A 19,003-nucleotide genomic window follows, 5' to 3' on the forward strand; every position below is an offset into this window, starting at 1 on the left:
ATAAACAAAAGATTAATTCTGTGGCTGAGCTTCTTCAACAAATGTATGGTCATTTGGAAGCCAATTATTTATTAGTCATGATTCACATCACTGGACATACCAATTATTTTGATCTTTGAATTATATTGACCAACAATGAAGTGAATGGCTACCTTAGCTTGTCACCACAGATGAAAAGGGCATGCTGAGGAATCTTACTTCATGATATCATAAAGACAAAACTTGGAATATGATGGGCATCTAAAGACAACAGTGAATGGCTCCTTGAATGATTTAGAGCAGGGATCCACAAACTATATTGCCTGTTTCCTGTTTTTGCATGGTTCATGTGGACCATAGGTTGCTAACTTCTGATTCAGGGAAAATGGATTTTGCTAACTTCTTTATTTCATCACTATAATCACCATTATTTCTCCATTCTAGTCCTATTTTGATGCTTCATCATGAAATCGAAGTGACTTTTGTTTTTTTGTCACCCAACAAAGTGCTTGTCACCTAGTAGGTGCTTAATAAATTTTTGTTGATTGATTGGTATCTCTGATAATGGAGTCCCAGTTCTTTAAGGCTCCACCAAGCTAGAAAAGCTTCAAGTATAGACTGAGAGATTCTGTGCCTGTTATTTAAGGGACCCGGTTCACTAAGTTTGTAATGGCTCATCAAGAGAGTTAACCATCAGGCAATAAAATTTTTTGGCCTCAACAACTCATGATAATTTTTATTAAGGCATAGAGTATGAGTTTATAACCTGGGATCCATGAATTTTAAGAAAATACTTTGATAACTATATTTTAACACATTGTGTTTCCTTTGTAATTCTATGGTTTGTATTTTATGTATTTAGAATATTATTTTTTTTTGGAAAAGGGGTCCATAAGTTTTACCAGCCTGACAAAGGGGTCCATGACATAAAACAGGTTAATCATTCTATGGAAGGTTTGTGATTTGCATCAGTGGAGGGAGCACACATGCACACACATACACACAGATAAAGCCACAGGTATCTTACTGAACATTACCATTATTATTAACAAAATACATAAATATATAATATATAATTATATAACAAATACATGCATAATTGCATACATACATACAGATAGATAGATAGATAGATAGATAGATAGATAGATAGATAGATAGAGAAATAGAGAAATAGATAGATGGTCTTTGCTTATGGTACTTCTACAGGCCTACACTTCTGGAGCTGTTATAGCAGTTTCAAATAATTCCACATGTTCTTTAATTTTAGATATTCCAGGGCAGCTAGATGGAACAGTGGATAGAGCACACCGGCCCTGGAGTCAGGAGGACCTGAGTTCAAATCCGGCCTCAGACACTTGACACTTACTAGCTGTGACCCTGGGCAAGTCACTTAACTTTATTGTCTAGCCAAAAAAATTATAAAAAATAGATATTCCACACTTTTGCTTCTTTATAATTATGTATTATATGTTTGGTAAAGGTACCTGACACTACCCAATTAATTTAAATGTTGAGAAAATGAGATTTGGATTTGTGGACTAGGTTTAAAACATAGCATTATGTTTTAATGCTGACTTTTGGCAGGGAATGGAATGCCCTAGAAAGGAACAAATTATCTATCTATCTATCTATCTATCTATCTATCTATCTATCTATCTATCTTCTTTTCATTCCAGTCAAGTGGCCTAACTACTCTGACTGGTGGCTCCTCGTGCTGCACTCATTACATCTAGGTCAAGTTTTAACCAATCATGTCATCCCCTGGCCTTATTCTCATTCTGCCACCAAGATAAGGTACCATGTCCTAGAGGACTTAACTTTTCACCTGGGACCCTAGTATCCTGATTGGTGGGTGCCTCATGTCAGTCACTATATCTAGGTTTGGACACAGCCTTGCCTCATCTCAATCCCTGGACATCTTTCCATCGGCTGCTTTGCTGAATGCATGTCCTCCACCTTATATGTCCATGATTCTTTTTCTGGAACCACGATCAAATCTTTGCTTCTCAAAAGGGTATGTTAATCTAATTCCCAATGACTCCAAAGAAAGAGCAAGGTGAGAGATGGAGAAGGGCCAGAGTCAAAGAAAATGTTCATACTGCAGATTAGACTTGTATTTAAGTATATCCTAGGTACATTTTCGTTTTTGGAAAACTGGTTGTTAAACATTTACCAGCATACCCTTGCTCATACATATTACCTTCCTCTTAGGATTCAAGTTCTTAGGGGCAGCTAAGTAGTGAAGTGGATAGAGCACTGCCCCTGAGGTCAGGAGGACCTCAGGTCAAATCTGGCCTCAGACACTTACTAGCTGTATGATCCTGGGCAAGTCACTTAACCCTGATTGCCTCAAAAAAAAAAATAGAACATAAGTACTTTGAGGCAAGGACTGTAGTCTTTGTTTTTGCATTTCTAACTCCAAAGCTTATCAAAATGTTTGGCACATAGTAAGGGCTTAATAATAAATGCTTTTTAATTGATAAATTCATCTATTCATGCTTATTTGAAGACAGAGATCCATGTCAGAGACAGTTAGGTGTAAATCAGTGGACATGGAAATATTGTGTATATTGTTGTACAGTAGTAGTTCTCAAACGTTTTGGTCTCAGGACCCTTTTATACTGTTAAAAATTACTGAGCCTTTGTTTATATGGGTTATATCTATTAATATTTACTGTGTTAAAAATAAAATGGCAATATTATTATGAAAATAGTATTGACCTTCTGAACCATCTGAAATTTCTTGAGGGTCCCCAGAGGTTCTTGGACCATACTTGGAGAACAGCTGTTAGGGGTAGTTTGTAGTAAGGCTACAGTTTATAGCTCACCTGAGTAGAAGGAAGAATTGAAGAAGGAGCTTGATAAATACATAATGAAACTGGAGCAGAAGCATTATATTGTAGTAATAGAGGTTCAGCTTTCTGGACTGCTGAAACATACTCTCTTTCTCTGCTAAGAACAGAGCAGCTCACAGATTTGTGTCTTGCTTTTCTTGTACTGGGGAAGGTATGCTTCTAACAGTGTGTGGACTAGGAGGGGTATTGCATCCAGTTCTGGGAACATTTTGGGATAGCTGGAACTTGTCTAGAAGAGGATGGAGAAAGGACATGCCATACAAAGATCTCTCAAAGGAATTAGGGATGTTTACCTTGGAGAAGAGAAATATTGGGGGGGGGACATGAGAGGTATCTTCAAGGATGTGAAAGTCTCTCATGTAAAATAATAATCACAATAATATCGACTAGTATTTACAAAGTGCTCTAAGGCTTATAAAGTGTTTTACAACTATTATCCCATTTTGTCCTCACAATAACCCTGGGAGATGGGTGCTATTATTATCCCCATTTTATAGATGAGGAAACTGAGGCAGACAGGTTAAATGACTTGTCCAGGGTCATACAATGTCTGAAGTCAAATTTGAACTCAGATCATTCTGATTCCAGGGCCAGCACTCTATCTTTGTGCTTTTTAGCTGCCTTTAAATAATAATAGCTAACATGTATATAGAACTTTAAGGTTTACAAAGTGCTTTACATAAGTCATATACTTGTTTGTTTGGACCCAGAGGATAGAACTAGGATTAATGTGTAAAAACAAGAAGAGGCTCAGTTATTTTATTTGTATTCCTAGTGCTTGATACATAGGAGGCACTCAATAATTACTTGTGTATTGATTGGTTGTGTGATAAAACTTCTTATCAATAAGAGATATCTACAAGTGGAATGAGATTCCTGAGGAGGTAGTGGGTTCATCCTCTGTGGGGATCTTCAGGTAGATGCTGGATGACCATTTTTCAGATATACTGTAGAAGTGATTCTTGTTGAAGTGAAGGTTGTGTTTCATGGCCTCTGGGGTCCCTTATTGCTCTTTCATTCTACGAGTTTGTGAAATTCTTCTTATTTGCCATTTTGAAATAACTGCAACACAGTTGTTGACAGTTTATAGATCCTATAAAACCTCTGTAATCATATAGTTGCAAAATTAACTTAGAAATTGTTTTCCAGCCAGAACTTCTTTTGAGCAGATATAAGATAGCTGTTAGTTCTAATCAGAATTTTTAGATCATTTTGAATCTTCAATCATATTACATAGCTCATTGGGACAAAATGATTACTGATTAAAACTACTAGCCGTCAGTGGTATTCTATCTATGCTTACTATTTAGACCCATAGTTTAAAACAATAAACATTTGGCAATTTAATGAATTTCAGTGGATCTGTAACTTCATTGGTGGGAGTACTTTTTTCCATGGAACAGATCATAATCCAGTTAGGTTTTCTCATCCTATGTGTCTTTTATTCATGTCCTCATATAAATAAGAAGAAGGGAGGGGATCGGCTTAATCAGCTCCCATTGTACTTAGAACCTTTCTCTAGACTTCTTGGAGCACTTCCTCATGAAGCAAAGTGGATACTGATGTTAGGGTAGCTCCATTAATGTGGAAAATAGTTTGCTACAGACATTTATTTTTACAGATCTTGATTTTTTTTTATATTTACTCTTCTCATTCCAGCTTAATCACTAACTGCCTTTGAGAGGATTTGTCTTTGTTGGGTTTTTCATCAAACTTTCTATAAACTTGCTTCTTCTTTCCTCCACTCCTTCTTCTTTTTATTTTATGAGCTGATACTGCCTATAATTTTCCACTATCCCTGCTTATTAAGATATAAAAATATGAGATTATATTATAAACCAGGGTTGCCTTGGCCACCACTTATCTTCTTGGATCAAATATTTCTTGGCTCATGGAGTTTATTGGTCTCATTGTGGTGACTGATTTAGATCAGTTAAAATTCCTTAGGAAATGCTAATAGTCTATGACAACATCTGTTCTTTTATCCATTTCCTATGTTTCCATAATTCCTAGTTTGTTCAATTAGGTCAGATAAAAATGTACACATGAAAATAACATTACTTACTATGACAAAAAACAAAGTAGACTTGACTCAAATCTGGGCAGTGAGCACAAGGTCAGTTCCTGATGATGTCAAAAAGAATTTTTGGCCAGAAATGAACTGGTGTGTGGCTACTGGTGATAGTGTTTTTGTGGTAGATAGAGGACAGGCAGAAAAAGCTTTTCATCAGAATTCAAATCTTGAACAGGCTATTTTCTTATAGTCAAGGAAAACTTTTGTCTCAAGAATAGAAGCAGGACAACTCAGGGGAGCTACAGACAGTACTTAATTACAGACACTGATTTTTGGTGCAACCCAGAGGTAGGGTGGTGTTTCTATTTCACTTTTATCCTTGGATTTCTTCTGAACAGTTCTCCAGAGTTTTTGATGGTTCCTTAGAATCTTCTTCTGCCTCAGTAAGAGGTAGTTTTTCTCCAGCAAAGTCATATTAACCTTACAGTCCACTGTTAACTTATGTAATTTCCCTTTGGAGTCTCTCCTCACCTCTCACTTGTAGGTTGGGTCCCTCAAGTTCAATGTGCTGTGTGGGTTTGTTTTCCTAAAACTATAATTCATGAGCCCCCTTCTGAAAGCTGTTTACCTCTCTGCAGTCAATCAAAGGATTGGTGATTAGCTCTAAGTAAAGGCATTTATTAAAACAGCATAGTGAGACAATCGGTAACAAAACATCTCTCCCTTAAGCCTGTGGCATATTTTCTCACAAGCACACCTAACATGGAAGCCAGGTGGCCTGGATAGAGTGCTGAGCCTGGAGTCAGGAAGAACTGAGTTCAAATCTAGCCTCAGATACTTAATAGCTATGTGATCCTGGACAAGTCACTTAACCCATTTTGCCTAGTTTCCTCATCTGTAAAATAAGCTGGAGAAGGAAATGGCAAACTGCTCCCGTATCTTTGCGAAGAAAATCCCAAAAGGGATCATGAAGAGTCACAAATGTCTGAAAATGACTAAACAACAACAAATACCCCACATACCTAGAGAGAGTTGACAGAGAGGCATGCATATAGGAAACATGCATGGCCCAGACATGTATAAGGAGGATCTACTAGGCCTCTCCAATAAAGCAATGCTACAGCCTGCCTTTCCTTCACACACTAGGGCTAAAGGTGAAATAGAACACCCGCACTAACTCTGGGTTATCCCTGATGGTACCAAAGTGAGCACCTATGTGTAAGTGATGTCCTCATTGATTTTGGTCTCATTGTCTCTAACAGACCCTTCTCATCTGGACACTATAGTACTGCATGCTGCTTGGGCACAGCCTCCACTACCTGAGGCTGACATCTCAGTTGACATCCTTGACTAAGGTCCTATTCTTTCAGAAAGAGCATGAACTCTTAACCTAGGACTAGCAGAAGCTCCTTTAGTTCTACTCCCTTAGAGTTTTGACCCTGCAACTCCTAAATCTTTGTAGACTAGGCCACAAACCAGGCAATAGCTGTTTATCCAGTAATCACCAAATAGTTCCAGGGCTCAGGATTCCTCAGGCTTTGGCTTTTCAACAGATGGACAGACAGACAGATAGATGGAGAGAAAGAAAGCTAGACAGACAGACAAATAGATGATAGTGCTAGGCAATGTGCTAAGTGCTGGAAACACAAATGTTGTTGTTTAGCTGTGTTCAGTCATATCTAACTTTTCTTGACTTCCATTTGGAGTTTTCTTGGTAAAGTTAGATACTAGAGTGGTTTGCCATTTTGTCTTCCAGTTCATTTTACAAATGAAGAAACTGAGGCAAACAGGGTTAAGTGACTTGCCCAAGGTCACACAGCTAGGAGATATCTGAAGTCAAATTTGAAGTCATGTCTTCCTGACTCCAGGCCTGGCCCGGTATCTACGGTACCACCTAGCTTCCCAAATACAAACTATAAGCAAATAAATACAAATACAAGCAATATAAGCAAATCAAAAAGATCCTTGCCTTCAAGGAGGTAACATTTTAATGGAGTAAGACAAAGGGGAGCTAGAAAAGGGGAAGGAGGGAAGGGAACCTCGGTGGAGCAAGGTGTCTGGAAAGGAGAAGACCAGAGAGTGAGTCTAGGTCTGAGTGAGAACCCATGTAAATGAATAGGCAGAGAAAAGGTACAGAGACAATCTACACTCTGGGAAAGTTCACAGTCTCTGTGAATTTCTCATCTTTACACCTGATCTTTTCATAAATGAGACTGTGCAAAAGTTCAAAGCTTTAAATGAGCTTCTTATATCTTTACAAGATGTAAAGGTCTAAAAAGGACAAATTCTTAAAGGAACTTTGATCCATACATTTATACTTGTCTATGTAGGAAAAAGAGAAATAGAGTAGGAAATACTGTGAGTTAAAAAATACAATGAGATGCCCCAAGGAATTGGATGTTAGGTGTTCTGTTCCCTCTGGTGCCATTGGCATCTTGGGAATTCTCAAGCTTATCCTTGGTGGTTAAGGAGTACAGGAACTCTCAGAGAAGAACTATAGATGTCATGAAATTCTTCTTTCATCTCTGACTCTTCTGACAATCCTTAGAAGTGAGGACCTTTACAAGTCCACACAAGCTGTTTCTTTAGTGGTAGAGTGAGATCTCCAAGGAGAATCTAATGGTAATATTTAGCCCAAACATCTGATCCTTTTCTTTATTTTCCACATAAACACAGAACTATCAAGACAAGAAAAATACCTTGGGACAAATAAAAACAGCTCTGTTGGAGAATGCTTGTCTTATACCGCTAAGGTCTAAAATAAACCGAATAAATTCTGTCTCTCCTTTCTATTATTTTCAAGACTTTCAGTGCTTTTGGCAGACCTTAGAGTATATTTACTGCAAGCAGATGCTCAGAATCTCTAAACTAAATGAGTGATACAAGGAACAGGAAGAGGTAAGTTTGACTGGAAGGGGGTGGGGTGAGGAGGAAGGGAGGGAAGGAAGAGTTATTGATTAAATGTGACCAGAGGCAATGAAAACTGCAAACTAGTGGAAATTTTTGTAGTCCTGAAGACCTTAAAAATGATTTGAAAAGTTGCATTTCTCCCTACTTATTACGAAACTTAACATGATAGAATCTTAGTGTCATTTAGTACAACTTTTTCTATCAGTGGTGGAATAGGGACATTCTATAAGCCTAGAGCTTCAGATTCTTTTTGAATTCTTCCAGGGACACTAGCTACTGTCCTATATTTCTATCCCTTTGTGGCCAACTCTTTGAGGAGGTCATCTACAATCAGTGCCATCGTCTCCTTTCGCTCTCTTCTTAATTGTCTATTATTCAACTGAAACCTCATTATTCAACTGAAACTGGTCCTTTCAAAGTGCTAATGATCTCTGAACTGCCAAATCCAGTGGTCTTTTCTCAATGCTCATGGTTATTGAACTCTCTGAAGTCTATGATTTCTCCTTACTTCTCTTGCCGCTAGGTTTTCATGACAGTCCCCTCTCCTGGTTCTATTCCTACCTTGTCTGACCGCTCTTTCTCAGTCATCTTTGCTGGATCTTCACCCACCCTGCTAACTGTAGGTGTTTCCTGAAGCGCTTCTCTTCTCCCTCTCTACTATTTCATTTGGTGAGCTCACTAGCTCCCATGGATTGAATTATTCTCTCCATGCAAATGATTCTCAGATCTATTTGTTCAGCCCTATCTCCTCTGTTGACCTCCAGTCTTGCATTTCCGTGTCCCTACTGGACATCACAGACTGGTGATTCCATATATATCTTACACTCAACATGTCCAAAATAGAACTTATATTTTCCTACTTTTCTTCCTTCCTAACTTTCCTGTTACTGTGGAATGTACCCCTATCTTCCCAGTGACCCAGGCTCACAACATAGTTGTCACCTTCAGCTTTTCACTTTCCCCCTTACCCCCATATCTAATCAGTTGGTGGGTCCTGTGGTTTCTATCTTTGTAATATCTCTCATTCATACCCCCTCATCTCCTTTGACATAACCCTGATGCAGGCTCTCACGTCTCATGCCTGGAATAGTTCTAGAGTCTGCTGCTTGGGTTCCTAGCTTTAATGCCTCAAATCTTTTCCCACTGTACTTCCTTCTTCACTGAGCTGTCAAATTGATTTCTCTTAATCACAGGTCTGACCACATTGTACCCCAACCTCCTCACCTTGAACAAAACTCAGAGGCTCCTTATGATCTCCAGAATCAGATAGAAAATCCTCTACTAGGCTCTTAAGCCTTTCATAACCCAATCCCCTTCTGTCTTTCTGACTTTTGGTCTTCTTACCCCTTACTCCCTTATGATCTAGTGATACTGAGCTCTTGGAAGTTCCTCAAGCAAGACACTCCATCTCCTGACTCAGTGCATTTCCACTGGCTGTCCCCCATGCTTGGAACTTGCCTCCAGGCTTCCTTGGCTTCTGTTAAGTATCAGGTAAAATTCTACCTTCTACAACAAGCTTTTCCTTATCCTCCTTAATACTATTGCCTTCCCTCTGGAGGGTTTCTCCCATTTGTTCTGTACATATTTTGTCTGTACATAATTGTTTTTTTTTTTTTTGCTTTATTTTGTTTTGCGTTTTTTTTTTTTTTCTGGCAAGGTAACTGGGGCTAAGTGACTTGCCCAGAGTCACATAGCTAGTAAGTGTCAAGTGTCTAGGGTCAGTTTTGAACTCATGTCCTCCTCACTACAGGGCTGGTGCTCTATCCAATGCGCCACCTAGCTGCCCCATCTGTACATAATTTTATACATATTATCTCCCCCATCAGACTGTGAGCTCCTTGACAGAAGGGACTGTTTGTTTTGCTGATCTATGTATCCCTAGCAATTAGCAGAGTACCTGGCACATAACAGAGGCTTAATGTTTGTTGACTGAGCAGCTGACTGCTACTCTCTTATTTGTCAATACTCTTCCCCTCTTGAAATTATGGAGCCCAGGATGGGATAATATTCCAGGAGTTGTCTGACCACAAAAGTACAGTGAAGCTTTTACTCCTCCACCTCCAGTTATAATCTATGCCTCTATGGAAGCAGCTATATGTCTCAGTGGATAGAGTTCTGGACTTGGAGACAAGAAGACCTGAGTTCAGATCTGTCCTCAGACCCTTACTAGCTAGGCAAGTTTTTTAACCTCTGTCTGCCTCAGTCTCCTTATTTGTAAAATGGGGATAATAAAATACCTACATCCCAGGGTTGTGAGGATAAAATGAAAAAAAATTTGCAAAGTGCTTTCTAAAACTTGAAGTGCTAAGAAAATGCTAACTGTTATTATATGGGTTCTTTACTTCTTTTAATATAACCTAAGGTCACAATAACTTCATACATACACATATACATACACATATATGCATTTCAATATGCATTTCAATATGTTCAAATTTAATATGAATTTGTCAACTAAAGTCCTTTGGTCTTTTTTCATATGAACTGTTATCAAGATAGGTCTCGCCAACCTTATGCTTTCTTAAATTGATTTTTAAAATCTAAAAGAAGAATTTTATATTTGTCCATGGTATAATCCACCTTCACTGGTGATGATGGTGACCTTGTTCCATTAAAGTCCAACTCTGATGCCTCATTGTGGTAAGGAAGTGACCCTAGGTCCTCCACCATCTCCATGACCATGGAATGAAAGCTACTGTAGTTTCTACCAAGCTGGAGAGGCTTTGAGTTATGTTACCAATGATGGACTTTATGTTTATCATCTTAGCACTAATGTAACTAAGTTCAGAAGAGACTCATTATCAGGTCAGAAACAGGATGACACATTTTTCACCAATAGCTCTCTTGAAGACCCTCAACTAAGATACTTGTGGTCATCAAGGTGTCTTCCAACTCTAAGTGGTTGTAATCTAGAGGGAGTACCACATCAAAGAAACCAGAGATCCTTGTAGTATTGAACTCAATTTCCTCTTGTTGGGTTTGGCTCACTGACTCAGCTTACCGTAATGCCAATGATTTCTCCTTCTGTCATCTAAAATAAGCACTCTCTTTCAGTAGTGTGACATTAATTTATTATCTATACCTTCTATGTTCTAATCTACGATGTTGGCAAAATTGTTGAACAAGACAGAGCTTAGGTATATTTTGGCCATTAAATTTAACATTTGAAATACAATTATCTCTTCCACATTGTAACCGTCCCGATTGAGGTTTTGATACATTGTGGAAATTAAATGGGAATTTTGGGGGAGTTTTGTGGAAGCCGTAGATAACACATAAAGGTCAGCAGACAACAAATAAAAACTTTAAAACTCAGAAATGCATAAAATATAGGTATAGTACTGTATAATAACCCCAATTTTACAATAAGGTACTGTAAACACTCCATAAAAGAAAAAGAAAAAAAATTCAGACTTCTTTTCTGGTGCAAAGGGAGGACTTATAAATTTTACATGGATTTTCCGGATCATGGGGGCACCATGCCTCTAACCCCTGTGATGTGGAAAGAATAACTCTATACTGTCTTGCAGTATTCTACAGTTTCTTATTATGTCTAAAATGTGAGCTCCTTGAAGGCAGGAACTGTCATTTGTCTTTTTTTGTATCTCCAGTGCCTGGAACATAGTAGGTACTTAATAAATGCTTGTTGCTGACTGACTGACTGACATTCTCTAAGAGTAAGACTGATAGTTAACCTGAAGAGAGATCTCTAGTGGAATGTCCCAGCATTTTGACCTTGTAGCTATTCTGTTCAGCATTTTTATCAGTGACTTGGTGATGGGATCTGTAAAGGTCACTTTCTTTCTATCTCTCAGGCCCTTCAGCACTGACCTTTGTTTTCTGTGACTAAACCTGTCAAATCACTTAGAGAATAACATCTATTCATTCTCTTACCCAGGATTTATTAAGCACTCACCATGTGAAAGACGTGGTGTTACAAAGACAAAAATAGCCCTTGCTGTGAAGATTTCATGACCCAGAGATGATATTCTACAGAGAAACTTGCATTTATTTTTAGTAATTTTTTTTCTATAGTTCAAGACTATAAGAGGGGCAGCATGGTATAGTGATGGAAAGTCAGGGAGATCTGGGTTCAGGTCTTGCCTCTGACACACAAGTCACTTCGCTGTACAGCAATGTAGAGAGCTTTCTAAGAGGAGACATCAGTAGAGGGAGTTTCTTCATCTGGGAATTCCCTCTAGCAATGACCTCTTTGGTCCCACAAAAATACTGAGAGTTAAAATAGTCAGTAAGAAGCTCTAATGAGGAGAGTATTACTCATTATCATTACTTAGAAGCCAGAGGCTAACAGCCACTGGGGAATTTTAAAAGTCTTGTTAGAGCTTTGTAATGCTCATATTTTCAAGACTGATATTTGTATGTGTAAGATTTTTTTTTTGGCTTGTGACTAAAGCCATGTAAAGCAAAAAATAAAAAGTGTTGATATTTTCACAAGTGAATATGAATTTCATACTTTCAATTCACATCAGGGATGATAATAGCAAATATTTTTATAGGCTTTAAGATTTGCAAAGCACTTTATGATATATACATACATATCCATGTATATGTATCAATATGTCTATGTATCTCTATAGAAACATATTCTTCTATACATATACATAAGATGACACATATATCATCTCATTTGCTCCAACCTAGTTAATATGTTCATGTGCTGATACTTTTTCAATTCCCCAGCAAACATGTTTTCCCTAATAACCTTATTATTGAGATGTGTGTGACATGGTCAGATCTGTACTTTAGGAAAATCACTTCAGCACCTCTGTGGAAGATGGATTGGCACGGAGAGATACTTGAGAGAAACCAATATTGCTATTGCTATTACAATAGTCTAAGTCTCTAGGAGATAGCATAACTGAGATGATGCCTGGAACTAAGATGATGACTGATGGAGAGAGGGGAGATAAATGAGAGATGTTGAGGTAAAGGCCACAAAATTTGACAACTGGTTGGATATATTGGATGAGGAAAAGTGGGGAGATGAATTAGTCATAGATAGTGTGAGAACATGGATGCCTGGAAGGATGATGGTGTCATTGATAGATATAGAGAAGCTTGGAAGATGGGGGGGTTTTTTGGGGAAAGATACATTAATAATAGCTGTGATCACAATTCATCTAGGCCTGATCATTTAGTGTTACACATTCTGTTCCACCCATAATGAAAAGGGGCAAGGCAGGGCTACTACTGAGCCTTTCCTCTAAGGGGTGCCTTCCCTGGACTCAAAGTGATTTGAGGGTGATGGTGGAGAATTTTCCCAATGGCACTTGTGTAGCTGGTACAGGTAGTGGCCTAAAGGGCTGACATCTGGCTCTTGAAGGGGGCATGTTGGGTCCTTGCACAACAGAGGAAGGGGTTGTCATTGACAAGTCCACAATTATCTTTTGTAGTGAGGTTGGGATGTCTTTCCATCCTGACTGGTTGATCAGAGGGATCAGGTCATCACTCTTTTGGGCTGAGGGCCTGAACTTTGCAGACCACTGGAGACTACCCATAGAAGCTGTTCTAAACATTCTCTTCTCTCTTCATTCCAACCAAGCCTCTCCCTCTCTCTCAGCAAAGAACAAGCAACAGTGCACTAGAGCCAGCTCATATCCAGTGTCAGCTGATTGTTAAATTCTCAATATGAACATTTATACCTCAGAAATCAGCAAACGCTATAATCAGGGCTTGATTTATTGTTTTGTTGATTGTTTAGACTTAATAAAGTAATGGAGAAAAATGTTAGGAATACAGATTCAACTAGTATGTCTTGATTAATTTCCACTACCATCCTCAGAGTCGGTGGCTAAATGTTTGCTAGCACACTCCTAGAAATGTGTGTGTGTTTGTACATAGCCATATCATATAGAGCTCCCCTTTCTTTCCTTCTCTACATCTAAAAAATCCTTGATGTAATCTCCATTATCTCCTTCTTTACTTCTGAAGAGATGACTTCTTTCCTTGCTAAGGCCAATCTCTCTCATGGCCTTAATCTCTTCTCCACCTATTTCCTCTGGAAACCTGTTCCCTCTGTCATCCCCACTATCTCCCTAGACTTTAATCTCTTCCTATCTACAAATATTTTCTGTGTTCCCTATAAGTATGTTTAGGCCTTCCCCATTCTTCAAAAAAATCCTCATTTGATTCTACCATCTCCCTAAGCAATCATCCTAGTTCTCCTCCCTATCACAGTGTAAATTCTTTAAAAAAAAAAAAGGCATTTCTAATCACTACCTCCTCTTCCTTTCCTTTCACTCAATTCTCAACCCTTTGGAATCTGACCCCATAACTTCTGACTCCATAACTCAACTGAAATAGCTCTCTCCAAAGTCATTAAAGATCTCCTAATTGTCAAAACTTTCTTCATTCCACATGCTTCTTGGCTTCTCTGCAGCTTTTGTAGACCAATTTCTCCTCATGGATGCTGGATTCTCTCTCTTCCCTAGGTTATCATAACATTGGTCTCTTTGTTCTTTTACCGACTGCCTGATCACATCTTCTCAGTTTTTTTTTTTTTTTTGGATCACTATCCAATTCCTGAGCCATAACTGTGGGTGTCATCCAAAGCTCTTGACTGGGCTCTCTTTTTTTCGCTCCCTATATTGTTACTCTCAATGATCTCATTGGGTCCCATGGATTCAATGATCAGAATGCAAATGATTCTCAAATCTACATATCTAATCCCAGCCCTTCTCCTGACTTGAAGTCATGTGTCATCAGCTCCCTGTTGGGAATGTCCAACTGGATGTCCCATAAGAATCTCAGATTCAATATGTCCCAAACTGAACTCATTATCTTTCCCCTATCCAATTTTATTCTTAATGTCTGTTTCTGTTTATGGTACCACGATCCTTCCAATCCCAGGTTTACAACCTCAGAGTCATTGAAGACTCTTTACTCTCCCTCACTTTATTACGTCCAACCACTTGCCAACTCTTATTGGTTCTATATCTGTGCCAAATCTTTCATCCAATTTTTTTCTACTCATATAGTTTCCATACTAGTTCAATCCCTCGTCAATTCTTCCTTGGATGGTAGCAATAGCCTCCCAAATGTTCTCCCTGTCTTAAGTCTCTAACCTTTCCAATCCCTGCTCCACTCAGCTGCCACATTTATATTCCTAAATCACAGGTCTGCCATGCTACTATTTTACTCATGAAACTCCCATGACTCTCTAGCACCTTTAGGGAACTATCCCAACCTCTCTGTTTTTTTAAGTGGCTTCACAATCTGTCTCTAACTCATCTTTCTAAGCTCATTACACATTACTTACCTTCATATGCTGTGTGTCCAAATGGTTTTCTTCCTGGTTTTCCACATATCACATTCTATCTTCTATCTCCACACCTTCGCTCAGGCTGGCTTCTATCCTTGGAACATACTTCCATCCTCACCTACATCACTTAGAATACCCCAACATGTTTCAAAGCTCAAATGAAGTGCTACCTACCTTTTAAGATTCCTCTGAGTTAGTGCCTTACTTTGAAATTATTATGTATGTATTTTCTTCTTGTAGATATACATTTTATTTCTCTAAATAGATTGCAAACTCTTTGAGGGAAGGGACTGATCTGTTTTTATTTTCGTCTTTGTATCTCCTTTGTGTGTGTGTATGTGCGTTTGTATATATCATATATATTTTATACACACATATATCTATATTTACACATACACATATATCCATGGACAGATGCATATGGGTATACAAATATGTATAATATAATATATATTATACAGTCATATGTACATTTATCTATGTAGCCACACATATGTCCATATACATATATGTACACATGTGTATGGTTATTATAAGAGAGGGAAGGTAGAATTACTCAAATCCTATTCATTTCTGCTTTCTTAGCCAAGAAAAATGATACCCAGACTAAAAGAACAAATATGACTCACAAGGAAACAATGAGATGGTTATCTGAGAATATCTATAAATGCAAGTCACTGATCCTAAGGAATTACAAAGAGTTTACGAATGTGATTACAGAACTGGCTTCACATATCATCTTTTCAGGAATAATGGTGAATAGGAGAGATGTTATGGAATTTAAGATAGGCAAATGCACTACCAAATTTCGAAAGAGGGGGAATGGTGGATGATTCAAACTATGGGCAAGTAAGCTTGATAATAATTCTTGGCCAGTCTCAAAATGGATAAACAAAGGGATGATTTGTAAGCACTTATAGAATCATGATATCTCAGGTTTGCGGAGAATGCCAGAAGTTTACCTGTTGCTCAGTAGGAATTCATGAAACATACATTAGAGTAAATATCTGATAAAGAAGAAATTTAAAAGGGATAGATATAGTGGAGGCAGTATGATGTAATGCATAGAGGGTCAGACTTTGTGTCAGAAAGAGCTGAGTTCAAATTCTGGCTCTAAAAATCACTGGGTAAGTGCCCCTGGAGAAGTCTCTCAACTTCTCAATGACCCTGGCAGTTCTTGAAGACTCTCAGTTATAGGAAAGTTGCAAGTCTGTTTACGTCAACATCAATCCTTCCCTGCACAATCAATTACAAAACCAGACCTTTCTTCCCTTCATGCTACCTACCCCCCTCTCCAATTTTATCTTGCATTTAATTTGTAAATAAAAATATTAACTATAATTATTATTAACTAGTATTATTACCTAGAGATGGAATTGGTGTCTCATTGAGTAGTGAATTCCTCAAAACTGGAAGTATTTAAGTGAATTCTGGATGCTCTTTAGTTGGGGATATTTAGTGGAAATTCATTTTGAGGTCAGGTGTAGTATAGCACTAGATGGCCCTTAAGCTGCCTTTTCACTCTGAGTTTCTAGGCTAGCCATGGTATAAAAAACACTAAAGAAAACACTAAAACTGCCATCTGGTCTTCTAGAAAAATCTAGGACAGTTCCAGGGATTTTGTAGTAGGTCTAAGAGTGTCCAGCTCTGCTTTTAGATTGGCCTTCAAAATGAGCAGAGGTTCTTAACCTGGGGTCTGTGACCTTTGTAAAAAAATATTTTGATAACTGTATTTCAATAAAACCTCCTTCCTTTGTAACCCTATGTATTTTATGCCTTTAAAAGCATAAGACTAAGAAGATGTCTATAGGCTTCACCTGGTCATGAAATAAACAAGATTAAGAATCTGTTATTTGGGGGATCTCTTGAAAATCGCCCTCAATTTTTGAACTTTTCAAGAAGATCCTTGAAATAGATTCATTCTCTGGTGAACCCCTTTGCCTGATCCTTAAGAGCCTGCTCAGAAAAGGCAAGATTTTCTAGATAGAGTAGATGGAAAACTGGGCCTGGAGTCAGGAAGCTCCAAGTTCAAATCCAGCTTCAGATACTTACTAGGCAAGTCACTTGACCTCTGTTTGTCTCAGTTTCAACAACTGTAAAATGGAGATAATAATAACACCCTACCTCTCAAGGGTTATTGTGATAATCAAATGAAATAATATTTGTAAAATGCTTAGCATAGTATCTGTCACATAATAGATGCCTAGTTCATGCTTGTTGACTTGTCTTGACTGCAAATCAAATTGGTTTTTGAGATAAAACTCGTGCTCTCTCTTTGCTCTGCTTTCCTCAATGAAAATGGCAAATTCTCTGTAATGTAGACCTTTGTGACTTGTCAGGGTGATAAGTGACTTCCCCATGGTCGCACAATAATTGTGTGTCAAGGTGAATAGTCTTCTTTGTAAATCTTAAAGGGTTATGTAAATGTTAGCCATCATTAGAATTATCATGAGAGAAGGGATATAGAACTACTAAGCTCCTATTCATATCTGTTTTCTTGGCCAAGGAAAATCATCTTAGACTGAAAAGAACAAACACAGCTATCAGAAAGAAGTGAGAAGCTTGTCTGAGATTTGTGTGGTATTTGCCTGGCCACTTTGTAAATGTTTAACATGCTATACAAATGACAGCTAGTGATCACCATTATTGGTACCCTACTCTGATGGTGCTGACCCTTGGTTCCTTAAGTATAGAAAGTGGAAGAAGAACTGAGGCAGATCTGATAAAGTTAGCAAGGCTTGGATTGTGGTCCTGGCAATGGATTCTAGATCTGCCATCTGAGGACCAGCCCGGCTAAGATTCAGAAGTCTCATCAGTGGTTTGGTGGAAGATGATGAATTTTTCACCCATAACAATCAGCATCTTAAGTGAAGGGAGTTAGATTAGATGACCTCTAAGCCCCCTTCTACTCTAAAATTATGACTCCTTGATCCATAACAATAATAATAATAATAATAATAATAATAATGATACTATCATCTAGCCTTTATATAGCACTTGAAGGTTTCCAAAGTGTTTTACATATTTTGTTCGTATCTAATTCTTCAGACAATCAATTTTTCAGATGAGGAAACTGACTCACTCAAAAGTCATAGAGCTAGTGTCTGAGATACAGTTTGACTTCATATCTTCCTAACTCTAATTAAAATCTAGAATTTTGTCCATTAAGCCACCTAGCTGCCAAGACTAGTTAGTGAGCTAGAGAGGGAGTGTGTGGGTGGATGAAATTAGAGATCCTTAAAATAATGAAATATGTCGCGTTTAGAGGATTCACTTGGGACCAGGATGGTGAAGAAACTCAAAATTAGTCCATATAAGAGCTTGTTGAAGTAACTAAGGGAGTTTATTCCAGAGAAGAGAAGACATAGTAAAGAATGTAAAAGGAGACAGGGCATTTAAAGGGTTATTGTGTGAAAGAGAGATTAGATTTCTTCTGTTTGACCCCAGAAAGCAAATGGGCAAAAGTTATATAGTGGTAAAAAATCATATTATGTAAATTTGCATACACATACACATATATATATATAGTTAGAAAGTTTATATATACATATATAATTTGTAAATTGATATATTTATAATGTTTATATATTTTGTAATATATTTATACTATATATGATATGCTGTACCATTGTACCAGCATTATACCAACCATCGTGGGCATGGTTTGCCCTTTGTTCTCGAAGAGGCCCATGACATCAGGGAAATGATAATGTGACTTGCAATTGACTTTGAGTTAAGTGAGGGAGGGCAGTGCAAGGTCACCAGTCTCACTTTCTCCTCCAGAGTCATCTAAGTCCACTGGCCAGATATCCATCAGGATGATTGGAGATGGCCCAGGATGCAATGGGAGACCTTGGTCCTTTTAAGCGAAGGTCTTTTCAGGTTCTCACTTTGAGTGAGGCAAAGCCCAAATACACACACACACACACACACACACACACACACACACACACACACACA

At 38.1% G+C, this 19,003-nt stretch overlaps 1 protein-coding gene across 1 annotated transcript in view; it reads right to left on the minus strand.

The window, feature by feature from the left end:
* The window catches only part of PTPRR (protein tyrosine phosphatase, receptor type R), a 352,189-nt gene that overhangs the window by 268 nt on the left and 332,918 nt on the right, over positions 1-19,003 (minus strand). The gene's annotated exons all lie outside the window — the stretch shown is intronic.

The sequence above is a fragment of the Vombatus ursinus genome, unplaced genomic scaffold (assembly GCF_900497805.2).
Source record: "Vombatus ursinus unplaced genomic scaffold, bare-nosed wombat genome assembly UNPS02003292.1, whole genome shotgun sequence".
In the NCBI taxonomy this organism is placed as follows: domain Eukaryota; kingdom Metazoa; phylum Chordata; class Mammalia; order Diprotodontia; family Vombatidae; genus Vombatus; species Vombatus ursinus.